We start from the raw sequence: 15,362 nt of genomic DNA, 5'->3' as shown, positions 1-15,362 counted from the left end.
TTGAGGTGACTGAGAATAAGCCTAGGCATCAGATCCACTCACATGACACTTTGGCTGGAATGCTGCTGCTCTTTATGCACTAAAGTACTCATTGTAGAAAATGTCTTGTAATTCCATTGTGGCTGCATAATGAATCTTATTTCTAAGAGCAGGGATGCTTCCTATTCATGTTCTTTGGTTAATACTTGAGGAGACTTCTGCACTCAGTTTTCTCAGATTCATGTAATTATGTAGTCATTGCCCTTTTTCACTCAACCTTATGATGATGAGTGTCCTTTCTACGAAAAATAGTTGTGTGGGAGAAACATCACTGATGGAATATTGTAGGGACATGATGTGACTAAAGGGAGATCCCTGAAATGCTGGCTGGTTGTTGTGTTCACTTCCTGTGACCTGGAAAAAGGAACAGAGGATAACAACCATCATGAGATGCATCTACCTCTATCCAATCCAAACACAGGAGACTGATAGAAAATAAGCCCCTACTCCTGGGATTAATAATATTTTACTTGACAATAGTTACTTAAAAAATTTCAGCTTAATAGTATTGATTGTGGATTTAGGAATTCTGAGATCACAGCCTCTTGTAGCTATTAAACAGTGTCAGAGAGTTTCTTGGGTAATTTGATTATCAGTACCTGAACTAGCAGACTAGTCTCCATCTGAGCTCTGAGTCACGGTAAGAAGCAAACCCAAGAGGTGGTGGTGGATATGAGCTATGGACCATTTCCTATAGCCATTTTCATGCATCCAGCCTTGTTTGGAGAGAGACTAAAAGTATTTAGCAGTATGGAGATAATCAAATTCTGCCACAGACCTAGAGAAAGGGCTCTGGCTGTCTTGTTTATCAATATTGATACTGAAAAATGTGCATTGTGGTTTCTAGAGTTGCCTGTACTCACATTTCATATAAAATCAATTTGAAAAATAAAATAAATTCACTTCCTGTAAATGCAAAGCTAAAATTTTGGTTAGCAAGTTCAAAATGGTTACAAAAATCACTGTAACAATGTATGTGCATAGTTATGTGCAAGTCTGTAACAAAAAGGAAGTTTTCTTTTTTGGCTGATTTTGTGTTTTACCTTTTTCTATAATCTTAGTGCATGCTCATTGCTTGTCATGTTCTCTTCAGATTAAATTACCCATGCTTGCCTTTTGTACCACTGCCAAGGCTGTTTTAGAATTGTACATATCATATCATAGGAGAAATTCTTGTGTTAATGTATTGTGTATCAAGCCCAACATCCCTGGTTTGCCTTCCTTGGAGTCACACATGACACATTAAAGTACCACAGATGACAGAATATTGCTGCCACTCTCTCCCCATTTCAGAAAGCTTTGCTGGAGACTGGTTGAAGCAGCACAGCCCACTTCCAAATCAGCTGCTGCAACCTGTCGCAGTCTGTCTGTGCCCTTGCTGCGGTCTCCTCTTTCACCTCTCCTCACTGTCTAGGCTCAGGGCTGAAAACATCAGTTGATCCAGCTCCATCCGCAAGTTGCCTGGATCCTCCCAGGAGTTCATATTGTTGGGTGAAGGCATTCTGCACTCAGCATATTGGAAAGTTCTTGGCTTTCCCTGTACTAATGGGGCAGGCTAAATAGATGTCACCTTACAAATCTCTATTCTGTGTGTGATGAGAAAATGAATATCATTGTCAGAGTAACCCTCTCCACTGGCCTGAGTTGATACATGCTTGTTTTTTTTCACTACTAATTTTTATAATCTCATGTGTTCTTTTTGAGACATATTTTATTCAGAGGGGAGGAAAATGACAATATATTGAAGTTTTGTGCTGAAGACCTGATACTAAAATAAAATAAAATAGGCTGGAACACAAAACTGAAACTATCCTATCTATCTGTCCTGAAACTGTCCTGAAACTATCATATCCAGATTTGTTTAATTCATAAGACTGTTAAGTTAGAATGACACATTCAAGGCTATTTTATGATAAGGTATTCCAGGAGGTCATATCAAGATCTGCTTGTGGGTGTTATAGTGATGGTGGGCAGATATTCTCTAATGTATTTAGTCAACAGGAACAAAAAGAGGTCCAATCCTTCCCTTGGAGAGGGCATTCACAACATATGCAGTTGTGATGAAATGGTGGCCCTGTTCCCCTGGCAAGTTTCAGCCTGAATTTTGTGACCAATGTCTGTATTTGAGTAGAGTAATCCTCAACCATCCAGGTTAGTGCTGTTTTAGGGATTAAGAAAGAAATTGCAAATCCTGCTTCAATGAAATGGAATTTAGGGCCTTACATTTCACCATTAGCTGGAATTTTCTGGAATTCTTTAAAGGTTTTTTTCCCCACACATGCATGCAGTTTCTCTTCACTGTTTCTTATGGTGAACATTGATGTTTGTTTTCCTGTGGTTGAATTCTGCACCGAGGTCTCTGTTGAGGGAAGACATAAAATACATTATAAGAGGAAACCTTTCAGACTGCATCCCCTCACAGCCGAGTGTTTTTTAGATCATGTGTAACAAGTCCCAGAACATCCTGTTTTAAGTCCTCCAGGACTTTCAGTGTACCAGGGATATGTGAAGAGGGATCTTTTCCTGAAGTCACAATTGCATGCAGCTTCAGAATATTGAGGAATACATTTCTTTCCTCTCTATTCAAGTTGTTCCCAGCTGTGGAAGGCTGGCAATGGCAAGATACCACATGCCCACCAAAGCCACTCTAACATAGATCAAGGTAAGGACAGGGAGAGACCACTCAGCAGTTACCATCATGGGCAAAGCAGACTTGAGAAAAAATTAATTTTTACAAATTAAATTGAAGTACAATAATGGGAAATAAAATCTTATCTTAGAAGCACCTTTCCCCTACCCTTCCCTTCATCCCAGGATCAATACCATTCCATATCTTCTCTACTTCTTCCTCCCAGCAGCACAAGGGTGTGGGAAGTGGAGGCTGTGGTCCCTTCATCATGGGCTGTCTCTGCCACTCCTTCCTCCTCAGGAGAAGGACTGCTCATGCTCTTCCCCTGCTCCTTCCCATGGGAGACAGTTCTCCATGAACTTCTCCATGGGCTGCAGGTCTTAACAAACTGCTCCAGTGTGGATTCCCCTTCGGGTCACAAGTCCTTCCAGAAATCCTGCTGCAACACAGGTTTCCACAGGGTCACAGCCTCCTTTGGGCATCCACAAGCGCTGGCATGAGGCCCTCCAGGGGCTGCAGATAAATCTCTGCTCCTCTGCAGATCTTCATAAGCTGCAGGGGCAGAGCTGCCCTACCAGGATCTACATCATGGGCTGCAGGGGAACATCTGCTCCAGCACCTGGAACACCTTCTGCCCCTCCTTCCTCCTTGACCTGGGTGACTGCAGAACTTTTTCTATTGCATATTCTCACTCCTCTCTTCTCTGTCTTCAGTTGCTCTTGTGTAAGGGTTTGCCTCCCTCCCCAGCTTCATAACTATGTTGTCCCAGAGATGCTATCACTGTCACTGTGATGGGCTCAGCTTTGGCCAGCATCAAGTCCAGTTTGGGGAAGCAGTTTCTTACAGAAGCCACCCCCATAGCTCCCCCATTATGGGGAAATTGCTGTTGTTTTATCCAGAACACAGTCTCTGGTGATCTGACAAAAGCTTGGTGTGCAGGATTCCACCCAGTATAAGTCAATCCTACTAAATCTCCTACTCACCACTCTTATATGGAGAGTCAGCTGTGCTTACACAGGCTCTGGAGTAAAATCACTGCCAGAAAGATGGGAGTTCCCATGCATTTCTCATAGGGAAGAAGAGGTATAGGTTATACAGGCATCAGAGGGTCTCCCTGTAAAAAGATCCAACACAGATCTTAAATCCAGAACTGATGCCTGCAGTTTTTGGATCTTTACATTTAGTATCTTAAAGCAAATTATGGTTACAGTATACCAATGATTTGATTTCAGTGAGCACTCACCAGTAAATGTTAGATTAAAAGTCAGACCTTCAACCCACAAGATTTGTGTGTCTGACAGAAGGATAACCATGGACCGAAGCCATCTTTGCTGGTTTGCATCAGCAAAAATACTACCAAAACCACTGACAGATATCTCCCCGACTGTTCCAGGCCAATGTAAAAGCTTTTTCTACTGAGGAAACAAGACTGCAAAGTGGCTCTGAGGGCAGCTGTAGTTAGAGCTGCTCCATGTTAGATCAGAGAACCTGTCTGAGATTTGCACTGACCTACATTAATTTTGTATAAAAACCAAGTAAAATCTAAATAGAAAAATTATTTTTTATTTAAAAGTAAGTCTAAGACCATCATTGTTCCTGATAGAGAGCTAAGAAAGTGTTTTCATGTTTAGCAGAGAAACTTATTTTAAAGAAAATACAGTACAACTTGTAACCTGAAAAAAAAAATCAGAAATTTCTAAAAGTCGGGGATAAAATCTAGGGAATGTTGAAAGGAGAGAGTTTTATTGTTAAAGGGGTTAGAAATATGATAGTTAAACCATAAAATTGTAAGAGAAGAAAAAAACCCACAACCTTTTTTTCCAGACTTAAATATTTTAATGCAGTCAAAGTGATTTCTTTTCCCGTCTTTACCTTAAATAAAAATGTCATGTGACACCTGAAATAAGCAAGATGGAATTTTCATTTTGTTAATGCCATAGGAAAACAAAACGTGCTGACACACTGCGAACAATCCTGGGTAGCTTGTTTTCTTTTTACTTATAATTCTTATGTAATTTTGTGAATATTTTGAGACATAGTCTGCTTCATTTTTATCACATTTATGACTAACCAGATTTTCACCACTTGATATCAAAGAGCCAGTAGATGGCAGAATGGGCTTATTTATTGTTAAGCTGAGCCCAGCTACCTCTGCTCATTTAGCGAATTAAAACCCTATGGAGAAAAAATATATTTGGGCTATGGTCCACCATGTGGCTCTTGTTGATTGTATGTGTCCATTTTTATTGTGTTTTTTTATCTTTTCTATTGAATTCTAGAAAGACAAAATACTGACATGTATCCTAAAGAGACCCTCTGATGCCTGTATAACCTATGTCTCTTCTTTCCCATAAGAAATACACAATTTGGGGCTTGTTTGTTGCTGTTCTCTTCAAATAGAACAGTGTGAGATGGACTTAAAAATATGAGGGGCAACAATACTGATTCTCTGCAGCCTTAATTGAAATTTTTAGGAAAATCCCATTTTGCCTTACTTCCAGCCTTATATCTAGTCACAATTCTTGTTGGCATATATTGGTTGAAAAGGTTTATATCACATTTGGAGATGATTTCTGGAGGCTGTCCTGGTACAAGGGTGTTATTCCAAAAATAAACATTTATTGACTTTTTGATACACTGCTTTTTTTCCTTCTGCAATGGGATTAAACCAAAAGTTTTAGAAAGCTGTCAAGATCAATTAAAAAATGAAGAAGCTAGAAAGTAGCCCTTGCCTACAGATGTTAGCCTTAGGGGTGAAGTACAACCTGTGGGACAAGAAGTCCAAAGTCCAAACCCAAATTCTTGCTCTGTCTGATATACTTAGCCTTCAGTCATGCTGGGATGGGTGGGTCATGCTTTGTCTTGGGCTTCTGTGTGAGATTCTGGCCTGTCTATAAGAAGTATCACCTGTTAAAAATATCAATGAAATACATATAGGTCTGAAATTAACCTATAGAGCTTTGAAAATCTCAAGTGGTGCTTACTATACCATTGGATAAGGCTGATTTATGAAAAGATTCACAGCGGATAACCAAGGAGAGAAAAGTCCTCTCTCTTTTTATCTCTGAATTTATCACCAAAACACTGTTGTGTTTTTCTGTTCCAAAGAGAAACAGCCAATCTTTTTTGCTTCTGATCCCAGTAAATCTGTCTTAAAGTACAGTGTGCCATATCATGTAATCTTAGAAGAATGAAGGAGTAATTTATTCATTTATTTATTTATTAGAGAGACAAAAGCTACCACAAAAACATAGGATATTTTATAAGACCTCTTTTATAGGACCTCTCATTTTGTTGCTCTTGAAATTTTGTTTTTCTTTCTTTACATTTACTCTAATATAGACCTCTAGGTTTGGCAAAGTGCCAAGTACATTGAGATTAAAGCCATGAGCTGGGTTGCAAATCAGTGGTATTCTTTTAAAGTAGAAATAGTTTACTAAATTGATGTTTATTTAAGCCTAATGAGTGAAATTTGCAATATGCAGTATGCTAGGGCTATGGAAAAACAGGAGGCCAGATTAAAATCTCATTAAATGAAAAGAAATTGGTGCTATTCCAGTATTAGAAAAGATCAGAATTTCATCTTCTGTGTTGTAGGCTAGATCCACAGAGGACCCACTTGGTTGTAATGCTTTATAATTGAACACCTAATAGGGAATATAGCAGAATAATAGAGATTAAATCTGAACCTATTTTCCACAGAATTTACACAGGCTCTGATAATTCCCAATGGGTTCAAGGCAGCCAGCATTAAATTCACCATACAAAGTAGGCAGGCATATACCCACCAGACACTTAAAGGAGAATATATTCAAATCCCAATAGGTCCAAGCCACATTTTGTACCTTTTCCTGTAAAGTGTGTATGGTGTAGTCAAGCTGTTTTGTTTTACATAATAACTCAGGGTTTACAGAAGCAGTTGCTTAAATCAAAAGGCAGAAATTATATAGATGGCAGGAAGGAGGGCACAAGGGTTTTACCTGTCATATTCTGTTGCTTTACTCTCTCTTGATCCTCTCTATTGCATCGAGGGTTATTTTATTTCCCTAAAGTGAAATTTCCACCATTCCCACTTAACCTGGAGAACTGGATAATCAGAGAATCATAGAAAGGTTTGGGTTGGAAGGGACCTCAAACATCATCTGGTCACAACCCCTCTGCCGTGGGCAGGGACACATTTCTCTAGGCCAGCATGTCCAAAATCCCATCCAACCTGGCCTTGAACACTTCCAGAGGTGGGACATCCACAACTACTCTGGGTAACCTGTTCCAGTGCCTTAGCATCCTCACAGTAAAGAATTTCTTCCCAATACCTAATTTAAACCTACCCACCTTTAGTTTAAAGCCATTATCCCATGTCCTGTCACTATATGCCCTTGTAACAAGACACTTTACAGCTTTCTTGTAGGCCCCCTTTAGACACTGGAAGGCTGCTGTAATGTCTCCCTGGAGTCTTCTCTTCTTCAGGTGGAACAATCTCTCAGCCAGAAGGACTTGTCCTAGAGGCTGGGAAATTATAGTCCAAATTCTTTTGTACCTGCACACGTACTCATACAACACCATGATTAAACATAATATTCTTACATGAAACAAGATTACTCTATTAAAAAGTGATTAGCAAATACAAGAACATCTGTTGAGACTGGATACTTTTTTAGTCTGTTCCTGGATGGATACCAAGCCAAGGCCAGCAAGAGACCTGGGGTCTAGAAAGCATTTGCCACCTCTGCATTAATAAATGAAACAAGCTGTGAAATGCTCCCAGCCAGTTACATGGACAGTTAGATTGTTAAAACAATCCCTACCACAGCTGTGGCCTGGGAAGACTAGTGGTGCCCAGAAATGTCCCCACACACAGCTCAGGAATGTGAGCATTTGAGGAGCCATTTCCAGCATGCCACTTTCCTGCCTCCAAGGGGGCTTTGGAACCTGGAAAGTTTATGAGCTTCAACATGAGCTGCAGGATACTCCTTGCTGGCTTGCCACAGTGTCTGGAAATGTTCTGAGTGTGTTGAATTCCCTAGCCTAGGGCAGAACATGTTTCCTAGCTCTCAGCCAGGCCAGACTATGAGTTGAGGCAGGGGCCCCTTGGAGCTGTTGTCCTGCCAGGCAGTCACCTTTCATAAGAATGTCGTTTTAGTGCATTGCCACAATTAGCATCTGAACAACAATTTTTTAGTGCCATGATTTTTGATGGACTGTCCTAGGGTTGTCCTAGGCTTGGCCCTGCTTTTCCAACAAAATGTCTCAGCCTTCCTATTATTTCAGTTTTCCTTGATAGGAAAGGAAGGAAGACAAAATATGAGCTTAGAGGCTCTAAACCACTATAAGAATGCAGTTACTCAGCCATGGGGGGTAAAGCTCAGAAGCCCTCGTTTTCCTTGGAGGAAGCTCCTTTCATTGTCAGCAGATGGGAAGGGGAAATTGGGGGTGGGGGCAGACTGCTGAGGGCTGCTTTGATGTTGGCCTGTTTGTTTGCTTTCTGCTTCCTGGACACCCACTTGAGGGGCTGGGACCGTCAGTTGTGGAAGAAGCACAACAGGATGGCAGGCAGCAGCCTGCAGACAGGACGGCAGCAGATGTCGACAACAGGAGTGGGTGGCATCAGCTTAACGCAAAGCAGGGATAACCTGAAAGGATCAGGGAGTGAAACAGAGAGTTAGGGAACTGTGGTGAGGCAGTAGGTGTCTGTGGTGGGACAGCAATGCGCATTCATATGGGTAAAGCATAGGTGGGATGCTGTGCAGCAGAGCCTTCCATGAATTAGTGTGAAAGTTACTCATTTTCAATCCTGACACAGTTGAAGTGTTTATAAGTGAGGATATCACATGCTAAAAGGCTATGGCCCTACAAGCCCTCAGTCAGCACAAGGCCAGTGGGTGCTAAGCAGCGTGACCTCGAGGGTGGGCTCCATGGGGCACCAGCTCACTTCAGCCAACTTTCAGGCAAACCAGGAGCCATGATAACATGTTGGGATCTCTGGGACATGGCACAAGACAGACTAGCAACTCCTGAAATATTTTCAGACGTCTGAAGGTTTTTTATCCCTTAACCTGTTTGTTTCTACTGTATCTCATGGCTGAAAAAAAGTCATGGACAAGACAATCTTATATTGACAGGTAAGAAAACAAAAATCTGGATACTTTCAAGTTATTTACAGATCCACTGTGATACCTCACAGCCAGTTTAAAAAAGAGAAGATAAATTAGCTCCGGAATTAGTCAGTCAGAGTTCCCATCAAGTGGTTAATCTTGAAAATGCTCACCCAATGGATCAAGCAACAAAATATTAATCCGTATCTCACAGTAACAATGGGACACCCTGGTCATAAGTAGTTTGTTATGCTATGCCAAGAGGTACATTAATGCAGTTCTCATGTCCTGACAGATGCTTAGTTTGTTACTCAGCTGACATAACCAGCACTAGAAGATAAAGGTTGTAAAATGTGCAAAGTAATAAGAAAATATGCAGTGCAGTGTAAAAACATAGGTCTTCTGTAAAAAATAAAAAGTGATAGTGAAGTGTTTTCTGCCAGGATTGCTTCCCCTGAGAGAATTCAGGGAGATGCACATGCAAACAAACATCACTGATGAAGCCATGCTCAACTTCAGCTTCAGGAACTTGTGATGAATAGTGTGTGTCTTTGGAGAGAGCTCTGGGCTTTAAGGGACAAAACCGAGGATGTATTGCATGTCTGACACCTGGGCTACAGAAAGTATGTGATTACGTTACCCTAAACACTGCAAGAAGGCTTCAATTACAGAAGTGAAAGCCATTGTTGTTTCCTGGAAATCCCTTTTCCCTGAGGGAAGACAAGAAAGAGAACAGTGGAGGGCACTATTTCGTTTTGTGAAAAAACCTGATTGCAAAGTCATGTCAAAATTGGGAATTATTTAGGATACTTATGCTCTTCCCTTTTATTTTGTCATTTCCAGCCTTCTTAGAGAGAGCTTGTCTACTTTAAGAGAGGAATAACATTAAATGGCTGTTTTGCCCAGTTCAGCAGTGAACTGATCAGTGTATGATTAAGCATTAGGATCAATCCTGCAATTCTTGCCAAGAAAAAGCAAAACAACTGGATCTTTGCCCTCTTGCATTCACCTCTCAGAGGCCTTTGATTGGGACCTGAAGGTGCAGGCCATTCATTACACTTTGCAGGCTTTGAGAAATGAGTGTTTCCTGTTCACAGCTCACTGTGAAATGATTGGACATAAGGCTGCTCCTAAGGCACTGAGAACGAGAACATCATAAATGCCCAGACTGGAGCTATGCATTCATAGCAATGCTTGTGCTTATGGGGTCTTTACAGGTCAGTCAGGAACGCAGGACTTTCACAGAAATTCCAGATGCCACATACAGGTGCCTGGTGGGGAACTGGAGCTTAACTGTGGCTTCTACTCTTCACATGAATTCAGAAGGTAAAACGGCACAATCTCTAGAATGGGATGTTTGAGTCAAGGAGCCATCATTTTCTAGAGGGAATCAAACTGGCAGGAAATTTTTTGCCTCTTATTATTGGTCATAAGGCTGTTTATCATGATACAAGCACAAAACGCATATCTATTGTGTGTCAGCATCATATTTTGTTCATTTTACAGTGCTCTTATAGATGAGGCCTATTGAGCACAACCAAGAAAAGATACAAAGCTCTTACAACTATGTAACTTACAGCTGTAATTGGACACAGGTGACAAGAAAAGAAGATACAGAATAACCCAAATAAACTACTCAAAGTACATAAATCAATTAATTCATTGGCCTTTATCTGTGATTTTTAAATAATATTGTAATTATTAAGATTTGAAAAAAAATTGGAATTCCTAGCATTGGTATTGGAGGTAAGTCAGGCAAAATCTACTTCTACAAAATGAGTAATTGCATTCACAAACAAGGCTTGTGGATTACAATTACCCATTTTGCCTGGTCAGCTACCATGAATGCATAGATTCAGCTTGAGGCCACAAGACTGATGTCTCCAAAGTCTGATGGAAAATTAGAGATGTGAACAAGTTTGAATGAACAAGCACCAATGCAATCACCCCATAAAACTTAAACCAGCCCAAATGGGAAAATAGATGGTGGGAAAAGATAAAGCCTACTATTTTTGTTTTAAATAAGCATTTCACAACAAAAGAAAGCAAAGCCCCAAAACTCTTGCCTTTTTTGTCTTTGGCCAAAGTTATAATAGAAGCAACAGAACAGTGGGGGGAAAATCTTGTTTTTCAGAACAACTGGACTGAACAGACTCTGCTTCGGGGCTCAGGCTGTTAAAAAGAAAGTCACACTGAGTCTCTTCAGCTGAGTCTTACAGGAGAAGGACCAATATGCTGTCTGTTGTTCTAACTTCAGCTTTAGAAGTTTCAGTGTGACTCCTGCCACCCCACTGCACTGAGTTTTATGTGTGATTGAGCATGCTGGCTCACATTAGCCATGTCCTTATAATGACACACATGGCACTAAATGACTGTCTGCACCCTAGCCATTTCCATAGTCTGTCCACAGAAGTCTGTCTGTCTGCCTGCATAATTTTTTGACCTCTAAATGTAAATTAATAGTGTGGGCACCCTTAGTAGCCTCCCTTTACCTGAATTGTGACCTACCAGCTTATTTGAAGAAGTGTTACATTTTCAGTCTACACAGTCATCAAGGAGGCTTTGCAGTTATATTATCTCATCTGTGGCTATTCAGCTGCAAAAAATCCCCTTTTCTGTGATACAGTTGGAGCCACATGTACCACATTCCAATTAACTGCCTCTGTTAGTATTAGTTTTCATGTGGTCCATTGCTTTTACCTGTGATGGGTTTCTTTTGCATCCAGAGCCAAGTGGCTAGCCGAAATTCAGGATCTTACAGGTTTAGGAAAATTCATAATGATGTTTATGTACAAACAACTTATACATAACCCTATACCCCTAAACACAGTAAAAATTAAAAGCAGGTAGATTACTTTCCTAAAGTATGTTAGAAGCCACATTATATCAAAAGGTTTCCCAGAAGTCCTTCGCTGAAGAATTTCTCTGCATCCTCTCAGGATACTTTCAACTCCTTTGCCAGTGAGCTGGGGCTTTGCAACTGAAAGCCCAAAGTTGGTTTATAGAGAGTCTGTTCGAACCTGAATATGACCTGACCTGTTTTCTTTATGGTGAGCTTTCCCAGGATCCATCAGGATCTCTCTGCAAAGAGTCTTTTACTTCACTTGAGTTGTGCAAACTTCAGTGTGCATCCAATATAAAATCAATGGCAACTATGAATATTGTCCAATGCAGCAATTAAAAAAATAAAGTAAAATCATCCAACCATAAACACCACCACCAACAAAATATCTTCTGTGTTTAATTTTTCTGTCGTAAACGAGGCATTACCAAAGAGGAAAGGAGGATTCAAGAGCATATAGAAAGGGTGAATGTAACTTAGAAATTACATAATGGCATCCTGGACAAATAAAATGATTCATTGTGAGACCTGTGCTTTTGTAAAACTGTATATTGCTTTATTCTCTTCACCCTGTAAGACACTAGAATATCAAACAAAGTAGAAGAAGTTGATGTCTCATAAAATATGCTGTCTTGTTCTTTCTTATTCTCAGAGTGTTTATACTAGAGTGCTGTTTCAAGCTTCTCCATTATAGTATCCACATGCACTCCTGGCAGCGTATTTCACTCTGAGCTGATCCGTATGAGTGGAGAATGGTCCTTTCTCCAAATTTTTCTGCATTGTAGATGTGGTCTGTGATGAAAACAATGAGAAAGAAATAATATTCGCTTCCCATTCTGTGTTTTGTTTTTCTTTTTGAAATTGACAGTATAGTGGAGGATAGTGTTCTCACTTTCTTGGCTGCTCCCTTAGAAAATGCAAAGATATTAATTTCACTGCGCTGAAAACCCAGGACAGAGCAGATTTCCTGCACTGCACTACAAATTAGGTCCATGTTCTAGAAATATTGGTCTGAGAACAGATCACTCTCACACAATTTTCTGCTCTCTGCACTAGTATTATTGACTGGTCTGTCTACCTCTCATAAAACATGCTTTTTCTGAAAGCCTGTGGGATCCTTAAGAAACAATCATGTTGTGCAGTAGAGATTTAAAGACTTAAAATATGCTTAGATGTCATACTGGTTCTTTGCACAGGGGGCACATTTAATTCAGTGTAAGACCTTTTTACAGTAGAATCTAATTTTAATAATTTAATGATTTAATAATTGATCTTTCAGATTGATTGAAGGCTCATGGTCCCCTTTAGATATTAATCTTCCTCAGAACACATTTAGGTCATTATTGTTGTATATACTAAAAGCAGGTAACCACAATACTGTGTGTCTGTTATGACTTCAGGGACAATGTAGCATCACTGTCTGTGGTATCTCTTTTCTGGTTCCAATCTAGAATCAAGGACCTGTTGAGACATTTGACTTCAAAGTGATTCAGGGTTCATTTCTACCCTGAGGGGTGGATTTTTTATTTTTTTTTTAATTTTTTTTTTAAATTTTTTTTTTTTTGTGAAAGAGTACTTCTTATAGCCACATCTGGATTTTCAATTCTTTTGAAGCTAAATTTCAGTGGGTGCAGTGCCACACAATATATTTATTCCAGCTTAGCTAAGTCAATTACTTTATAAAGGCCCCACACTTTCTTCCTATGTGGCATGCCTTTGTGTTTTCACAACTGCTACAGATCTTAAAAGAGAAAACTTCTGTTTGTTAGGTAGAATGACCAGCATGTGGCTGTACTGGTATTGATGCTGAAGCTTTGTACATTAAAGATAAGAATTGTTTCCAGGTATGTTAACAATAAAATCTTTCTCTTAGGGTAAGGTAATGAGCTCATATTTACACAGGGAAAATCAGATACTGAAGCAGAATAGTGGGCAAGATCTAATATCCATCTGACTCTCACAGTTACTTTTTTTATTGGTCCCATATCTTAATATAAACATAAGTTTTGTTCTTTTCCATGTAAGGTTATTATGATTATTATTTCAATCATCAGTCATTTGCTGTTTATTGTACTGATATAAAAAGTCATGAAAAATTAAGTATCTGAGAAAAAAATATTTTCAAAACACTGGAAATTGGGCAAGCTGCTCAGAGTTCAGATAAGGTGTTCAGAAATCTCTTGTTCTATCCAATCCACCTTTAGTGCCAAGAATTGAAAAACCCCAGATTCTGTTGTTCTTTCTGCTTCATCCATTTATATCTCATGTAGATATACATTTTTTCATAGGAAGCAGTCTCCAATTATTCCTGCAGTTATTAAAGAGCTGCCAAATTTTGGCCTGAAATTCTCTATATCTTTATTCCACTCTTTTATCAAGCCATAACACTTTCAGATGATGTTATCAAAAACTTAAATAAATATGCAATCAAAAAACATAACATTGATCTGAAAATATTGTAAGTAAATTTCGAGACCTGACTTCAGGCTTCTGTTATTTTTATCTTATAGTGACCGAAATTCCATCTATTGCTATGTGTTTTATAATAGGTACAAAGAGAATCTCAGAACCTCTCACTTCAGTTGTTACGTTATTTGTGCCCCAGGAAACACCCTCAAATCCAAGTTCTGAAAGACAAAAGAAATGGAGGAAATGAACTTACTATTTCATCTGGAAAAGTAAGTTAAATCCAGTCACATCTCCCACTGAACCCAAAAGATAGCATTTAATGTCTCTACATGGTAAAGGTATACTATCAAATATCTACTATCAGATTTTAATCACCATGTAATATGAGTATTGCAAATGTTGAAATCATGTGGATGTAAAGCTGGAAGGAACCTTGAGAAATCCCATAATCCAAAGCCCTGCCTGTTTTGTGAGATCTGTACAGCTGCAGTATCAACCTAATCCTTTCTAATCTTTAATAACATTGATTCTCAAACATATCCACATGGGTGAGGGACATACAGCAAGCCATTCATGGGCAGGAGAGGTAGGAATGAGTTGAAATACATTGGAGTTTCCAGAAGTCACAGATGTTTCCAACAAAGGAGGGACCAGAAGACCAAATTTCCTTGTCCCTGCCTGGTCTTCCTACTACCAAGTTAGTGTCCCAGGTGAGACAGAAAATTTCAGATACAGCCTCTCAGTACCTTGCTGAGTGTGCTACATGGCATCAGATTCACATGATTATACGATGCAGAAGTAGGAGGCCACAGTGTGATTTTCTAGTTCTGCCTTTCTTTCCTGCTCTAGTACACTATTGCTTAGGTCTTTTACTCTAGGCAGTTATCATTATCAGATTTGATAACTCCCTCTGACCCTGAGGTTACTACTATTATTAGACTTTTGTCAACCAAACAGAGAAAACAAACACTGTGCTGTGTCTGTCCACTGTTGTGAAACATCCTTAAAATCTGCAGTGCCAGTCAAAGCTGAAAGGAAAAATAGAAGTAAATCACTTTACATATGACTGATATGAACATAACATCTTCATCTGTTCCTGTGTCTGTCTCATTCATCATTTCTTGCTCTTTGCGAGATGCATGGGCTGCTTGCTTGCTTCCAGGAATTTTAGTTCAGACTTGATGAAGAGAAATAATTTTTCCTAAGATTTTTTTAATTGCTTTAAATGAAAATTTGATATAAAGACCATTACTTCCAGGTGTTTTGGGACAGAGTGTCATCCAGGAACCAGAAGGGAATGTCACAGTCATCATAGATCATATTATGGCATATGCATCGGGGGAAGGGAAGG

This window comes from Parus major, chromosome 3 (genome assembly GCF_001522545.3).
Source record: "Parus major isolate Abel chromosome 3, Parus_major1.1, whole genome shotgun sequence".
In the NCBI taxonomy this organism is placed as follows: domain Eukaryota; kingdom Metazoa; phylum Chordata; class Aves; order Passeriformes; family Paridae; genus Parus; species Parus major.
Note: the sequence above shows the minus strand (reverse complement) of the source record.